General features: G+C 43.0%; 1 long non-coding RNA gene across 1 annotated transcript in view; it reads right to left on the reverse strand.

Annotated features, from left to right (window-relative positions):
• Positions 1 to 14863, reverse strand: part of LOC120622799 (uncharacterized) — a 28820-nt gene extending 13957 nt beyond the window's left edge. Inside the window, exons 1-2 of the long non-coding RNA XR_005658563.1 lie at positions 14765 to 14863; positions 5759 to 5920 (exon numbers count right to left, since the gene is read on the reverse strand). This is a non-coding gene — a long non-coding RNA (uncharacterized LOC120622799). The remainder of the gene's footprint in view (positions 1 to 5758; positions 5921 to 14764) is intronic.
• Positions 14864 to 16641: the final 1778 nt, after the last annotated feature.

The raw sequence follows: 16641 nt of genomic DNA on the forward strand, positions 1-16641 counted from the left end.
ATTTGTTAGCTTGACTCAGAAGCAGCAAAACCTGGGAAGCTATTATGTAAATATAGATAATGTCTCTCCAATGATGGTAATTAATGCAGAGATCTCCAGAAAAGCATGCTCTTTATGATTGGGTCCTGATGAACATTTGAAAGCTTGTGGGGTCATACAAAGAATCCCCAGGACATTTTCCTAGTCCCTCTGCCATTCTTTCTGAGTCTGAAAAAGCCCTTAAGTCCAATAAGAAGCAGAAGATGAAGACCCTCTTCTCCAAAGCCCGAGCTAACAACCAGCAGAGTGGCCCTTAGCAGTTGGTTATAATCCCTCTTCTTGTCTCTACATCTCAAATGGTCATTTCCATTTCAAAATAGAGTGTTGTATCTGATGTTGAGTTCTAATTCATATTAAAATCCGTGTCATTAAAAGTTGCGTCTGCTCTTAATCAGGGCACAGATTTGCATGTTTCAGGTAACTCCAGGCAATGACGATCTGTTTGCCATTGTAAGAAAGGCCTTCCTGTATTTTCTGAAAGAGGAAATTGAGGCCAAAGAAAGGAAATGATTCATCAGACTAGCAAGAGGTTATGGAAGGGGACCCCCGAACCATCCCCAAAGTATGTGCTGGTCTTTATAGTATCTACTGACTTCAAATCAACAAAAATAACTTTTTTGGAGGTGTGTGTACTGAGCTTCAGTTCAAAGTGCTTGGACGGAAATGATGGGTAAGACATGGGTAAGACATGGTCTTGGCCTTCAAGAAACTTTCAATTCAATACGAGAGTCAGATATGAAAACAAATTAGCAACGCGAGACAGCAATACAAGTCACGTAAATAGCTTGTCCCACTTGCCACAGGGCCTTTACACATGCTGTTTCCTCTGCTTGGTTCACTCTGTCTTTTCCCCTTCACCTGGTTAACTCCTACATATCCTTCTTTATTCTAGCATCACTTCCTTTCCACTGGGAGAGGTCAGAGTTCCTCCTATGCACTCTTGTTACACACTCAGTTCCTTACCAGACTGAAAATTCCCTGAAGGCCTCCGGTTTATCTTTATTGCTTACCTTAGTACTCATCTACATGAGAATGTGTTTAGATGTCAATAGAAGCATCCATTGAAATAACAGAAGGTCTCAAAGACAGGGAGAACCTTTTCTTGACTGACTGGTCCATGCATTGCAGGACTTCTAGCATCCCTTTGAAGGCTGATGCCCATAACAGGCATTGAGACAACCAGAAAATACCCGACAAACTTTCAGAGCACCTCTCTGGGGGTGACAACTCCCCCATTCGAGAGCCACCATTCTAGAAACCCAACGGAATTAGCTACATCCGAAGAGACTAACCTGCTGGGATGCAGAGCACAGGTGGAGATCGAGGAGTCACAGTAAAGCATCATTCCTTCATCCCTTCATTCGGTCAACATTTGTGTGTGTACCTGCATAGTCTGGGTGTTAGGGACTCAGGGGTGAGCAAAACCTGACATGGTCCCTACCTTTGTGGGGCTTCCTGTCCAGGATTATAATATAGGCTATAGGGAGGGTCTTTGATATTTAGATGGATAGGAACTTGGCACCACTACTAGTCAGAACATGCTGGGAGAAGGAGTTAAAAACTTTGGCAAGACTTCGCACCACTTGACAGAGTGTTGCTGCGTTGTATAGGAGATGTTCCTGATAGTTCATTTTCATGTGTATACTCATCTGTCTGCCTATCTCAGATGAAATAGAAGACATATTTATCAGATTTGGAGATGAGAACAGAAAGAGATAGCTCTTACACTGAATGACAAAAATTTGAAAAACCTTAAGTTGAAAGGGTGATTGGAAAATAACCAGAATAAATCAAATGAGGGTGAATGCTAAGAATTGGTCTTATCTGCCTCCAAATCCCTAAAAATATAGGACAAAGGAGGCCTAGGTTAAGAGAAGTCATATGAAGAATCCCTAGGTTTGGGTACCTCCAGGACAGCAATGGCATGTGGGGGCCATAAAGTAAATGCTACGTTGGCTATATTAAAAAAGTATTGGGTCCAGATGCAGGGAGGAGATTGTCCCGCTGCAGAGTCAGTTATTCCCGACCCGCAAATCATACTATTACTGTTACCGAGTCCCCCAACCTTCCCCATTATCGTTGCTCCTCCTACTCCATGAGCATCTTATTGACACCACGAAAATATCAGGGCTTTGAGACAACGTGGGACAAAGCCCAGTGGAAGGGGAGTGGCCTCCCCATTTAGCTGTGCTTTTGAATCTCAGTCCCACCACTGTTTAGCCGAGTGACATGGGTTAAGTTAGTGCACCTTTCCGAACCTCAGTTCCAACACCTGTTAGGTAGAGATAACGCTAAGTGAGGATTAAAGGAAACAATTTATATATATTATAAGGTCGGCCTTCAATTTACTCTGAGTTTCCTTCCCTATAATTTCTGAGATTGAGAGCAATTTTATTTCTTCTTTCCTTTTCATCTAAATTTGATGAATGCTTAAAACATTCCAAGGAGTGAAAGCAAGGGTCTTGTTACCAATCCCAATTAGATATTTCAAAAGCCCCGTAAATCTTGGTGAATATTTTTTAGGAAATTGAAAGCTAAAATTGTATGGCCACGGCTCTAAAGAACACAGCCATCATTTTCCTAAAGCCCTCGTGTAATGTTTCCAGTCTGCTTAGCAGAATGTGTCTATCAGTGATTGGCCCGTCATCGATTTCCTAACCCTGAATAATGCAGCTAATGGCTCCCATTCTTCCCAGCCAGGATTAAATGAAGAGGCCTGAGGATGTTGAAAGATGGCTCCTTGGCTTATGGTTCAGGAGCATGTTACTCCAAAGCATGAATGACATATACAGAATTCGAGTCTCTGGCTTTTGAGAATGGAATTAAGTATTGATTTCTGTACTATTCTCTTATTGTTTAATTAAACAAATAGTCACTGCATGTGTGCTGGCCACCTAGTCTCTTACTCATTAACAAGCAAAATGGGGAGACTTATGAGCTATCGCACACCTGTCATAGCTCTGTGCACTGGAAGCCCATGGCACCTTGACAATTAGGAGTGGAATTCATAGCTCATGTTCCACTTCCTGTAGAAGACCAACTCCATTCAGATCCTTAGTAAAGAACCCTTGTTCCATATCATCAGGTGAGAAGAATATGTGATGACTTATTTTGGGTCAACTGGACTGGACTTAGGGTACCCAGATTCAACATTATTTCCAGGTGTGTCTGTGAGGGAGTTTCTAGATGAGATCAGCAGATGAATCTGTGGCCTCAGTAAAGTAGGTCACCTTGACCAGTGGTTGATGGCATCTAAGCCTTGAAGCCCTGACTAGAACGGAAGTCGGAGGAAAGAGGAACCTTCCCCATCTCAGCTCCTGCCCTCATTCTGGGAGTTTTACACCATTGGCTCCCCTGGCTCTTAGACCTTTGGACTCAGACTGAATTACACTGCAGGCTCTCCTGGGCCCTAGCCTGTAGATGCGACTCACAGGATTTCTCAGCCCCAGAACTGCAGGAGCCAAATCCTCATGGTAAATATTTATATACATGTATCTGCTACTGGTTGTGTTTCTCTGCAGAACCCCAGCACATGACATTCTGATTTGCCTTATTTATCAGGGCACCAGGCACCCGTCTGGCTTAATTCAGCCCTGGAAGCAATCGGCAGGACTGGGGGGAGCAGGCAGAAGGTAACTGTGGAGGCAGAGTGAGAAGAGGCTGTGACCGAAAGTGTGTGTGTGTGTGTGTGTGTGTGTGTTTGTGTGTGTGGTGTGTGTTTCCAGGCATGTGTAGAAATGGTGTGTGTGGTATGTGTGTGTGTGGGTGTGTGTGTTTCAGGTGTGTGTGGTATGTTGTGTGGTGTGTGTGTGGTGTGTGGGGTGCTGTGTTTGTGTGGTGTGTGTGTGTGTGTGTGGTGTGTGTGTTTGTGTGTGTGTGTGGGTGGGGGGTGTGTGTGTGTGTTTAGGAAGAACACAGGAAGTGGAAGGTTAGTATGTGTGGCAGATGGCATTATTTGTACACGATTCTTCTTTCCCTCTCGCCCTTGCCAAGATGTCGTTGTGGGTGGAGTCAACTCTCATCCTCTGACTTAGGGCTGAGCCATGTGTCTTGCTTTGGCCAATGGACTATGAGCAGATGTAATATATGTCACACTGCACCAGAGTGTTTACACGTGCTTTCGAGGTTTGGCTTGGCTTCTTATGCCCCCAACTTCTACCTTGAGAAGAACATGTCCCAGAAAGCCACTGGCCCTGCAGGAATGAAAGACCCATGAAGTAGATGGGGACCCGGTGACAGCCAGAACAGAGCTGAGCCTAGTTCACTCACTGATGAATGAGAAATAAACACGTGCTGTGAGTGCTCCGCATCTCGGATTATTTATTACAACATCTGACGGCTACAGTAGCTGTTCAGGAGCTGGGCACAGGTGGAGAAGGGAGTGAGAATGGAGTCTGTCTCATAAGGTCCAAGCTTTAAGCCATGGGCTTTGTCTGAAATTCAGATGGTGGCTTCCTGCTAAATGCCCCCCCCATCCAAAATGTATTTCCCTGTGACACTGTAACCGGTGCTCAAGGAGCCGTGGGTGAGGACTGTAATTGTAGCACTGTTTGTAAAGAGGAACTTAAACATCTATCCACAGGAGAAAGGACAAAATCTATGGGGCATATTAAAATTGAATGGAATATGAAACATAAGGCAAATTGAATGCACTGAAACCACGTATGTCCACATGGCTGCCTTTCACAAACAATGTGGAGCTGAAAATAGCGAGTTGTGAAATGATGCGGTCTAGATGAGAATATTTATATAAAATTAAAACCTAGAAACCAATCCCACGTATCATTTATGTATGCATAAGTATGTACTAAAAGTATAAAAACACACATGAAGGAGAAACACCAAACTGATGATGGGAATCTCAGGAAAGAGAGGGGGAGGGAAGAGTTTGGAGATGTTAATGATGTTTTTCATTCCTTAAGAAAACCAGAGATTTGAGCAAATGTGACATTTGGCTAAGATTTGATAAAGCTGTGTAGGGGCACGCAGGCATTTATCATCTCAGTCTCTCTTTTTGTCTGTATGTTGAAAATATTTCAGATAAAATTGCTTTAAAGAAAGAAGTGTCCATGGTGCATGATGTGTGGGAGGAGGATGAGGGATGGTGGTAGCAGTGGAAGCGGGGGTGTATGAGGAGAGTTGATGGGGACTGGGATGTCTGTGGCAGGCTGGGACCTCTGGGATGCTGACTCTGGGAAGGAGTTGACTCTGGGGGTGCCCTGAGATCAGCACTGTGTCGGGAGAGCAGTCTGGGCAGGGGACACCGAGGTGCCATGCAGCCTTGGCCAGCCCCCTGGGAATTCTGGAGCTGGAGTGGCCCTCGGAGTTGTCCCCGGCTGAGCCGAGGTGGCCGGGCTATCATACACCAGTGTTGATGGGTCACTGAGCACAAGCTGCCTGGGAAGGGTCTGACCTTGTGTGTGGCTGACTCTGAGGGGTGACAGCTGAGCCATCTGTTGACAGTACCACCAGCGGTTGGGGCATATTCCCATTGGGGGTGTCTGGGTGGCAAATGTCACCAAAGGTCACTTGGGGCAAATTCATGAAGGACTCAGGGAATCTAGACTTGGTTCTCTCAACAACTGTCATTCTTTAGTAAACGTGATCGCTACACCTAGAATTTTAAATAACATTTAAAACCTATTAAATCTGAAAAAATTGCAAACTTGCAGAGGAGCCGCAAGAACAGAATGAATGCCCACATGCATGTGCACCTTACCTAGAGTCATCGCTTCACATGTGCCCGTGACAAACCATGTCCTCTTCCTGCATTTTCTCAGCACGTCTTCTGCAGGCTCTGAGCTAGAAGCAGTTGAGCCATCATGACTCTTTATTCTTTGATTCGTCGGCATGTACCTCCTAGGAACAAGGATCTCCTCTTCTATAATCAGAGCACAGAGATCAAGTTCAGGCAGCTTACTATTGAGCCAATGCTATTATCTAAATAATTACCGATACCCCATTATCCTCCCAAGCCATGACCCAGTCTAGGATCATTCATTGTATTTCAGAGTCATATTAAATAGTTTCACAAAGGAATGATATTTTGTGCATGTTTTGAGGTTTCCAGTTTCAACTCATGGGGAGCCTTGGCTTGGGAAGAGAAGCTATTTCCTCCGTACCTTAGCTTCGTTCAGTGTAGGAGGGTCCAAGTCCAAGCCCCTTTCTGCATTTAACATTCCTCTGTCTGTACTGTCCCGAGGACACTAATGATGATGGCGGGGGGCAGGGAGGGGGCAGGAAGTTCACTTGGCCTGTGGCTCTCAGAGCCTTGCTGTCTTTCTCTACAGCAAGCAGGAGAGTGAAGCCACTGAGAAGCATAATGAGAGTTCTGGCCTCACGAGGGGTTCTCAGCCACTTGCACCTTGTTAGGTTAGAGGAATATGCACATTAGGTTGACCAGAGGTAAATAGTGATGCTTCTAAATCCGTGTAGCTACTCCCATCATTTCCAGCCTCACAGGAAGTCCCTGCCATGCTCACCAGAACTGGTACCAAGTGCAGAAGCCCCTGACATTTCTACCAAACTTGCACCATCAGCTGGTGCCCTAGGTCATCTTCCACTATCAACCACGCCTCCGACTTCACACATTCCTATGACTCTCACAAGCCTTTAGCCAGAAGCAGCATAAAATGTGCTCCAATATCTATAAAACTCATATAGTCATAGACGCCATCCAAGATGCTTCACACACGTCACCATCCACATCACACATAACAATAATTAAATGTCCCTTTATAAAAATCCCTATTTGTTTGAGCAATTGTCATTGGATTTTCTGTTACCTGTGCCCAGCATTCCTAACTGATACGTGTTCCTACAAGTACAGCTTGTCGGAACCTGAATTTCACAGCGACAGATGCTTGTTCGATCATCTGTTGCTACTAGCAACACCTTGCAGTCAGGTTCTGGCCCTGGAGGCAGACTGCTTGCGTTCAAATCCTGGCTGAGTGACCTGGGACAAGTACTGAAGCCCTGTGAACCTCATCTGCAGAAATGCAGATAATAATGTTACAGGAATTAAGTGAACTAGATGGACTAGTGGTTACCAGAGGGGAGGGGGAAAAATGTTAAAAAAAAAAAAAAGAATGAAATGAACTAATCAGTAAAGCACCTTGACAGTACTGCGGCCTGGCAAGTACGCACCAAGCTAGCAGTTGGCATTACTACACTACCTGCCGGTCCTTCCAGAAATGGCTCCTGCGTCTGGGCCTGATCTCTCACGCAGAATGAACATGGTAACCAAAATGCAATCACGCTATCTTTTGCACCAATTAAAAATATTAATCAATGGAAAAGATCAATGACCATATCCTTAAAACAGAACGATCCTACAAAACAGAAAGAAAAATTAACAACCCAATTTTTAAAAATGGGCAAAGCCCTTATGCTGGCAATTTACAAAGAACCAAAAATGACTGAGAAATAATCACGCGTTCCGCTAGTAACTAAAGAAATGCATCTTAAATCAACAGAGATAAATTTTTAGCTATCATTTTACAGCATCGGGCCCCAGTATTGGTGAGACTGCAGGAAAATGTGCCTTTTCCTACGCTGCCGGTTGGATTCAAAATTTCTATCACCCTATGGTCAAATTGGCAACATCTATAAAGGATTTCCAATTATTTAGCATCTATGAATTTATCTTAAGGAAATAATGATAGAGGTGCAAAAAGAGCTTCAAGAGTGTTCACTGCCTGCTGTTTATAGCAGTGAACAAGTGGATTCAATCTAAATGTCTAACAAAAGCGATCATTTACATAAATTCATGCACATCCACACTATGAAAAACTTCCTACCTTTACACAGTGGTAGAAAAAATGTTTACGGATACAAAGTGTTCACAATTTATTGTTCAGTGGAAAAAATAGTTTAAATGAAAAATTGTATATACAGTATAATCCCTTTTGGTAAAAACTGAAAAGAGTGTTTATACAGAGGAAAAGTATTTAGAATAGTACACCCCCAAACTTTAACAGCCAGTTATCTCTGGATAATTTTTATTTCCTTTTGCTTTTTTATATTGTTTAATTTCTCTGTAATTTTATAGGAAATCACGTTTATTTTTAACAAATAGAAATAAGTGGTGATTATTGTGGGGAACAGAATTGAATAGGTATGGGTAAAATACTTCTTTTTAATATACTTTTTAGAAAAGTGGTAATAAAGGTGATTTTCTCACTTTCTTTGGAATCTTCTGGTCTTTTTCAAAATTAGAAAAGGATCCAGTTGTGTATGTAGACAGCATAAATTCTGCCAGGGTTGTTTAACAAATTACTAATTAAGGTCCTGACACATGATGCTAGGCAGTCTCTCTGGCTGTCTGGGAGTTTCAGCTTTTGTCCTGTCCTAAATCCCACAGAAAGTGAAGTCATCTGCGTAGCTGAGTATTCATTACATAATAAGTTGAATGTAGCCACTGAAAATACTCATGCAAATATCTTCATTAGTAAAATCATGCAATTAACCTGAAATATGTGCTAAATGAAGCAGCCAAATTGTTGCATATTTTCCCAGCTCTTAATTATAATTTTGGTAATCAATTTTTCTCCTGATTACCAAAAAGAAAAAAAAAAAAAGAAATCTTCAGCATATGCACGCTCTGAGGATGAGTTGGAACGCTGAGATAAAACCCTCGAATCGCTTTAGTAAAGAAGGCCATTAACCTTTCCTGTGTTTTTGTTCATCGCAGGCATTTCCTGCTAATGCTCATTGCTGAAGATGATTGGATTTTAACAAGAGCTTTTTGGATCAAGCGTCAGCCCTTCCTGAACTGTACATTTTGCAAGCGCCACTGTCATTAAAGGTTACCAGCACTTCCATTATCAACTTTCCAGTGTATATTTCTTAAATGACTTTTGACTGCAGGGTAAAAATTTTCCCTAAGTGAAAACTGACATCCAGCTCACAAACCGATTTAGTCAGATGTCCCCAAATGCCCAGCTGCCATATGAAAAGCAGGAGGGATGGGGAGCTGTGAGCCCTGGTGGACACGTCTCCCATGTCCTTTGCTCTCTTATCCCAGTTTACTGAGCTGTCAGGGATTTGAAGGTGGGAAGAAACACACAGTAGAGCATTTCACAAGGTGACCCTGGAGGAGCGGCTTAGCCATAAAATTTTATAAATTCTATGTAAAATGGGGGAAAGGATGAATTCACAAGCTAGTAAGGGTTGAGATAAGAGAGGCCAAGTCTCCAGCACAAGTAGAGAAAATAACCACCAACATTGAGGTTGACACCTTTTAACTTCCCCCTTTCCAGCTCCTCAAACAGTCAACCTCCATAGGCTCCCTCCTAAGGCTAAATAAGAATTTGTCGCACCTGGACAGGACAGGACAGGACAGGACAGGGTGGGCAGTGCTTCATCTTGCTAGCAAAATATTGATTTTGACTACCTGACCTTAGGGTTCCTCCCCAAATGCAGAAATGCCTAATGCTTAGTTGTGGGAGTAGAGCCGAGGAGACACATATACGATATCCAGGGAAAAGCCAGGAAGGCCGGGCCTGGAATGCAGGTTGTACACTGCGCAAAGGTGTCCTCAAGGAGAGCCTGCCATTTACGGCAGAGGCACTGTGAATTTGTATATTTATCCTGACAGTTTTCTAAGTCCAAAAATCAGTAGATTATAGTGCTTTTCTGCCAGGTGGAGGTAAAGTATCCGAGGAAGGGGCAGCTCTTTCTAAGTTGCACAAAGACACTATATAGCTGCTCCCCGAGAAAAACTTTCTCCTGATGACTCTGCCAGTTTGCGGGGAGAACAGGAAACATGTAGGGAGCAGAGGGGAAGATCAGATGCATGGATCCTTCAGAGGAGATCCTCGTTAGGGACTTACGGGGGATCCTGAAGGTGGAGAGCTTCTGCCCTGGTTCCTTTTTGGGATCTGGAAGGGGGCTGCATCTCGGGTGGTCCTGGCCATATCACAGTGAAGGTGGTGATGAAGTGAGACCAGAAGGAAAGGCCTTGAGTATGTGGCAGGCTCCTGCAGATGACAGATGACCCATTCAAGCTAGGGACTTGGCAGAGATGTAGGCAGGGCCTAGAGAAGGCAGGGAGGGGTAGTGCAGGGCCTGAAGCCAGAAAAGCAGGGAGCCATGGCACTCCTAGGCCTGAACGGGCATGGGGAGGGGGCTGGATGGACAGGGTGGGAGAGAGGACCCAGCAGGGAGGGAAGCAGAGACTAACACTCAACTTCACTGTCCTCCTTCCCTTTGTTTGTGTGTGTGTGTGTGGTGGTGGTGGGGGGGGTTCTCAATGTAAACCAAGTACATAACAACAGCTAGACTTGACCCTGACTGTCTGCCTCCAGAGCCCATGCTGACCATTAGGCTCTACTGCCAACGCAGCAGGAGGAATGCCCTAGAAAGGATATGCACAGCACTACTTGGCAAAGCAGAGTGGGTGGCTACGCCTGTCAGGGAAAGTATATGGGAGAGATCTTGTTCCAGGTGGTCTACGAACTAGAATTTTAGGTGCCCGAGAATGGAGGTGGAGCTCAGATGGAGAGCCTGTTTGGGTGGGAAAGAGGGGGACATATTCAGGACTGGCAGGTCCTTCAAGGTGGCTTGGTTGGGAGAGTAACAGGAGAGAAGGTGACTGGGCAGAGTTGTGCTCATCTTCACCCCATCAAGGACAGAATAAGTACCATAGGGATACCAAAATTCTAGAACTCCCCTCGGAGCATGTCAGCAGAGGTGTCTTCTGCCTTCCCAGAAAATGTCCCTTCTGAAAAAAAAAATGTTTCTTCTGGAAAACCTCTGATAGTAAGATACAGAAAAGGTGAAGGGGTGTGTGTGTGTGTGTGTGTGTGTGTGTGTGTGTGTGTGGCATACGTGCAGCGTGTGTTATGAGCATCTGTGAGGGAAGGCAGAAGAGGGAAGGGAACAGGGGGAAGGAGGGAATCATTAAATCAAACCTTTCTGTAATATTGAATCCCAGAAACTTAAACAATTATCATACTCTCTTATAATAGAATGTCTTAGAGCCATGAAAAAAGTCTACTTCTAAAAAAATATTACAGATCAATAACACTTTTAATGATAGATCCGTAAGTCCTTAATAAAATTTTACCAACCAGCAAAAAACAACTCATTAGAGAAAGTCATCCAGACCGAATTGGCTTTGTTCTTAACATAATTTATCACTAAATAAGCGAAAACGTTTAAAAGCATTAATAATCGAAGCAGAAAATTTGAAAAATGATTTGATGTCCCCTTTTCATAAAGTCTGGAAAAATAGTGGTTAAAGGAAATTTTCCATTGACATGGTAACATTCTGCATTTGAGATTCAAATCCAGCAGATATGTAGGAATGCGCACACATCCATTCTGCTCTTGGCGCTGTGCCAGGGCCTTGGTGGCCTCGCCCTGTCCTTACAGCAGTGTGCTCAGTCCTACTCTGCCTGGTCCCACACGGCCCCTTTGGCTTCACCTCCTTCCTGCTTCCCTCTTGCTCACCTGCTGGCCTTCCTGCTCTCCTGGGGCAAACCAGCTTCCCTTCTGCCACAGGATCTTTGCACCGATGGTGCCCTCTCCCTAGAACACTTACCCCTGCCCTGGATATCCCTGGAGCTGGCTCCCCCATATCTTTGAGGTCTCAGCTCAAATGTCACTGTCTTCCTTAGGGAATTTCTTGAGGTCCCTATGTAAAAATACTAGCAAGGTCCACCCCAACTCCCCACCAGGCGCTCCATCTCGGCTCCCTGCCTTTCTTTCCATCTCCTGCACACCGTATACTGCCGTGTTGGTTGTCAGTCTCCTGCTGCGAGGGCCCTGAGGGCTGGAGCTTTGTTAGCTGCTTCCCCAGGGCCCAGAACAAGCCAGGCCCAGTCACTGCTCAGGGAGTATCTGTTGCATGAACGAATGAGCAGGCCAAGGGGCTGCCCCGTGGGAGAGGAAGCAACATCTGCAAATTCCCCATTTCAAACCTCTTTGCTTAGGGAGTCTGTTTGCTTGCATTTAAAACATTTATTTTTGAAAAGGCAAAATACGTACCTGGAATACAATTCTAAAGAGACAGAGATTTAAGTGTACACAGTGAACGCCAAGACCCCCACCCCGTCTAGGGAGACCCTTCCCTTGCCAGTCTGACAGAGCGGAGATGCAGCTCATCTGTCAATGGAATTTGCATTTCTCTTTTCCTGTGAGACTGAGCTTCTTCTCATAGATTTAAGAGCAGTTAGTGTTCACTGTTTTTCTGGGGACTGTCAGTCCTTTTCTTATTGATTCATAGGAGCTCTTCGCTTATTAAAGAAATCAGTCTCTTGGATATGCAAACCGTTTTCCATGGTTTGTGTTGTTTACCGCAGAACAGTTTAATTTTCCTGTCAAAGGTATCGCTCTCCTTTATGGTTTCTGTTTTGTGTCAGACTTAGGAAAGCTTTCTTTTCAAAGATTATACCATCATTCTTCTGCGTTTTCTTGACTTGCTTTTTGATAATGTATGTTGCCATGCAGATCAGGAGCAGACTTGTCCCTCTGTATTCCATGCAATAGGACAGGAAGTTATATCTAGATTTTACCATGAGCCCATAATATCTGTCCCAGGAAAATCACCAAAAAGATAACCAAAACACCATGTTTGTGGTTAGGGGGTATTTTCAGTGGTTTCTACTGGGGCTGGGCTGCAGGTGTGGGCGGAAAGGCTTCCTATGGCTGCCCTGTTGGTGGGGAACAGGGTCACCTTGGAACTCTGGGAAGTGTCAGCAAGTAACGATTCCGCCCTCAGGCACAAGGCTGGAGGTGGCCTGGGGGCATCTCTGGATGTTTCGGGACAGAGCATTTGATACAGGACAAGGTGACTTGCCCTATCCTGAGGGAAGACACTGGGAAGGTGAAGCCCTGTGATGGGTTTCTAGCATGTAGTGTTCTGGACCATTTATCTCATTGTGATTTAAAAAAAATCCAAACCTGAGGTAATTAGAAAGTCCACTTGAGGGTGGGAGGGCCTCTCAGTCCTCTTTCCACCCCTGACTGCAGTGGGGTCTGTTCTGTGTCAGCCACCTCTTGGCTCGCTCCTCTCAGGCCTTTATGCCAACTTGTCTTCTGATAAAGGCAATGCTCCCCAATTCTGTGCTTGTTTTTCTTCTCTCCTCTCCCTCTCCCTCTCCCTATGGGTAATTTCCTCCCAGGTGGCCGCAACGAGCCTCCACAGACTGATCGCTTCCTGACACATTATCTCTGCTGTATGCTGGCTTTTAAAGCCAGATGTTCTGAGGCAGAGGTCTAACTTGGAGGAAACTAGGGAAAATATTTTAGTTACTTGTTTTTTTTTTAAAAAAATGACTTTAGAGTTTTCATAAAATGATACATGGTTAAGCTTTTGAAAAGTTGAGCAATGTATAAAAGTACAAAGAATAATGCCAAAGAAAAAAACACCCTCAGTATCCCCGGCCCTCCAAATAATCGTCATTATTACTGTTAGGTCTGTGCCATGTAAAAAGCCAAATCATACGCTTTGTTGAAAATGGGGAATTTTACTCTAATACTATTTTTAATGAGAAAGCATTTGATTTTACTTAGATTTGACAATAAAAGAATCTGAAGTTAAACTAAAAAAATTGCCTGCTGTAGGCACACACACACACACACACACACACACACACACTCACACAATCAAAAGAAACAAGTTCGCTATCTCTTTAAAGTTAAGAAAAATTATTATAAAAATCGTAGAAGCTGAAGTCATTAACTTTTTCTTAGACTCCATGTTTTAACTCTAGATGGTATTTATCAATTCTGTGGCATGAAAAATGAGAAAATTGGCCCATTTATTTTTTTTCTTCCTACTCCTCTCCCTACCAGCCCCAGGAAATAGGTTTAAAAAAGAAAACTGGTTTTTACAGTAGTTGATTAACAAATAATTACGCCATATAAATCCTCAAAACTTAACTATTGGCTGAATTTAAAATATTGAAAATCTGGAGAGTAAAGAAAATTAGATAATTACAATGTGACACTTGAATTAATTAATCTGTTTTGTCTCCTCAGCTCTGTCTTGAGGCTGAAATGCGAGAAGACACGAACATAATGCAATGGCTTTGAAGATTCTCTGCCTTCTGGTTTTGCCTCAGGAGTAAGAACTTGATACAAGTGGAAAATTAAGATTTCTGTTATACATGATAAACTAAAGAATTCCATAGAGTTTAAATTATTGTCAGTATTTCTAAACGGCACTTTTTATCTGTGGTTGTGGGAAGGAGAAGTATCAACCTTACTAATAACTACAATAACCAGTTTGAGTGTAATTTCCTGCAATGTATTAATGGACAGTTTAGTTTTTATAGCAGTCAGGGGACCTGGACTAAAATTTGGATGTTCTTTTACAATCCATAGAAAAGACATGACAAGTTGTTCTAATGCAATTAGAAGATTATGTCTGATCACATTTTTCTTTCTAAGCACATAGTCTATGAAATCAGCAATTAAAAAGAGATCATGGTTGCTATAACTTGATCCTCCTACTCTGTGGAATTAATTTGTCCAACAGAATAAAAGGGTTGCATCCTTCATATTTCTCATTTACCCATTCATTTATTCATTCATCAATTCTCTTTTGCTCATGGACTCATTTATTCATTCAACAAATATTTACTGAGCATTTACTAGTGCCAGCCCTATGCTAGGCATGAAGGAAACAACAGTGAATGTATTAGTGTTTGCTGGGTAACAAGTCACCCCAAAACTTAGTATTGGACTATAGCTTAAAACAACAGTGATATTTCCTTACTCACGATCTTGTGGGTTGGCAAGGAGTTATGCTGGTCTCGCCTGGGCTCGCTCATATGCCTACATTCAGCCGGAGGTTCAGCAAGACTGGAAATCCTAATATGGCCTCACTCACTGGATGGTGGTTGGTGCTGGACGTTGGTGGGTGACTCAGTTCTCCTCCGGGAGATTAGGTTAGACTAGCTGGGTTCACCTAGTTTTCTTAAAGGGCAGCATTCCACAGGAATGAGAGTGGAAAGGACTCTTAAGACCTAGCCTCAGATATTTTGAATGTCACTCATGAAGCATTTAGTGGTCAAAGTGAGTCATGAAGTCAGTCAGCTCAGATTCAAGCAGAGGGGAACTAAGGCTCCATCTCTGGATGGGAGGACCGACAAAATCACATTGCAAAGGGACGTGTATTCTAGGATAACAGGAATTAGGAGCCATTGTTTGCAATTCACCAAAGTGAATAAGATGGATGCAGTTCCTGCCCTCCTGTAGCTGATGGTCCAGTCATAACAGTCACAATAGCTCACACTTGTTCAGTTCTCACAATACAACATGTCAGGGACTGTCCTAAATGATTTACAAGTACTAAGATAGTTAATCCTCACAACAATCCTTACAACATAATAATATGAGCCCTATTTTTAACATCAATAAACATAAAGAGGTTATGTGACTCTGGGGGTCTAGGAGAGATTGATATTGAATAATGAAACATGTATGAAAGCCCAGGTGGTCTGTCCACAAGTCTACTTATATTATTTACTTTGAGTTAGGAATATTTCTAGTTTAACGGAATTAACTAAACAATGGTTGTATAATCACAGTTATATTAAGTATGAAAAAGGATGGGACATGGTGCCGTCAGGGCATGCATATATCACAAGGTGACTTGTCCTATCCTGGGGGTTGTTTTGGTGGCTTTTGCACAGAAGATGTTCAAACTCTCATCCGAAGGATACAAGAAATAGCAAGGGGAAGGGAGCGGGGGTGGGGAGAAGAGAAAGATCCATGAGCACAGTCACCCAGAGGCAGAATTTTGTTTGAGAATCACCACTGTCAACACTGGAATGAAATCTAGACCAGGTAAAGTCACCATGCTGGGCGGCAAAGCAGGAAATGTCATCTGTAACAGAAGCATTCACCCATCCTAGGAAAATCGCTCAGAGATTTTGATAATCTCTGTACGAAATTTGAAAGGCAGATGCCAAATGGGAAAAAACAGCAATGTGTGTTCATTGAATCATTCATTCATTCAACTATTGAGTACTTACCAGAGGCTACAGTTCCAGATTATTTTCCAAGCATCTGCCTAAATAAATTCCCATATAGAAAGTTATTTTGGGGGGCATTATCTAACATGAGTTTAAACTTGATTAATTTTTACCACATTTTTTTTCCCTCCACGTGTATTGTCATTGTCTAATCATTGTCTAATCCACGTGTATAATCATTGTCAGTATTGACCGGTCTTATTCATTTTTTCGAATGTATGTTCACTCTTGTTTATTTAAATATTGAAGGGTTTTAAGTTGTTTATAATTTTCTCCTATCATGACCAGTGCTACTGGTACCTCTTTGTTCTTGTCTCTTTCCATGTAGGTAAGTTTTTTTCTAGTCTAGCATCTAGAAATGAAGTTGTTGCATTCTAAACATTTAAATAGCTACTGCCACCATACCTTCCGATAAGGCTGTACCAATTTATATCTTATGAACCTATTGTGAGAGTATCCACTCCTTTGCCAATATTAGATATCATCATTCGTTGAAATATTTAACAATCTGAAAGGCCAACAAAACCAACAAAGCAACAACCTACACAAAACACCACCACAAAACAAATGAAAAAACCCAACAAAAATCCTTATCTATTATTGCTGAGTTAGTGTG

This window comes from Pteropus medius, unplaced genomic scaffold (assembly GCF_902729225.1).
Source record: "Pteropus medius unplaced genomic scaffold, Ma_sr-lr_union100, whole genome shotgun sequence".
Lineage (NCBI taxonomy): Eukaryota > Metazoa > Chordata > Mammalia > Chiroptera > Pteropodidae > Pteropus > Pteropus medius.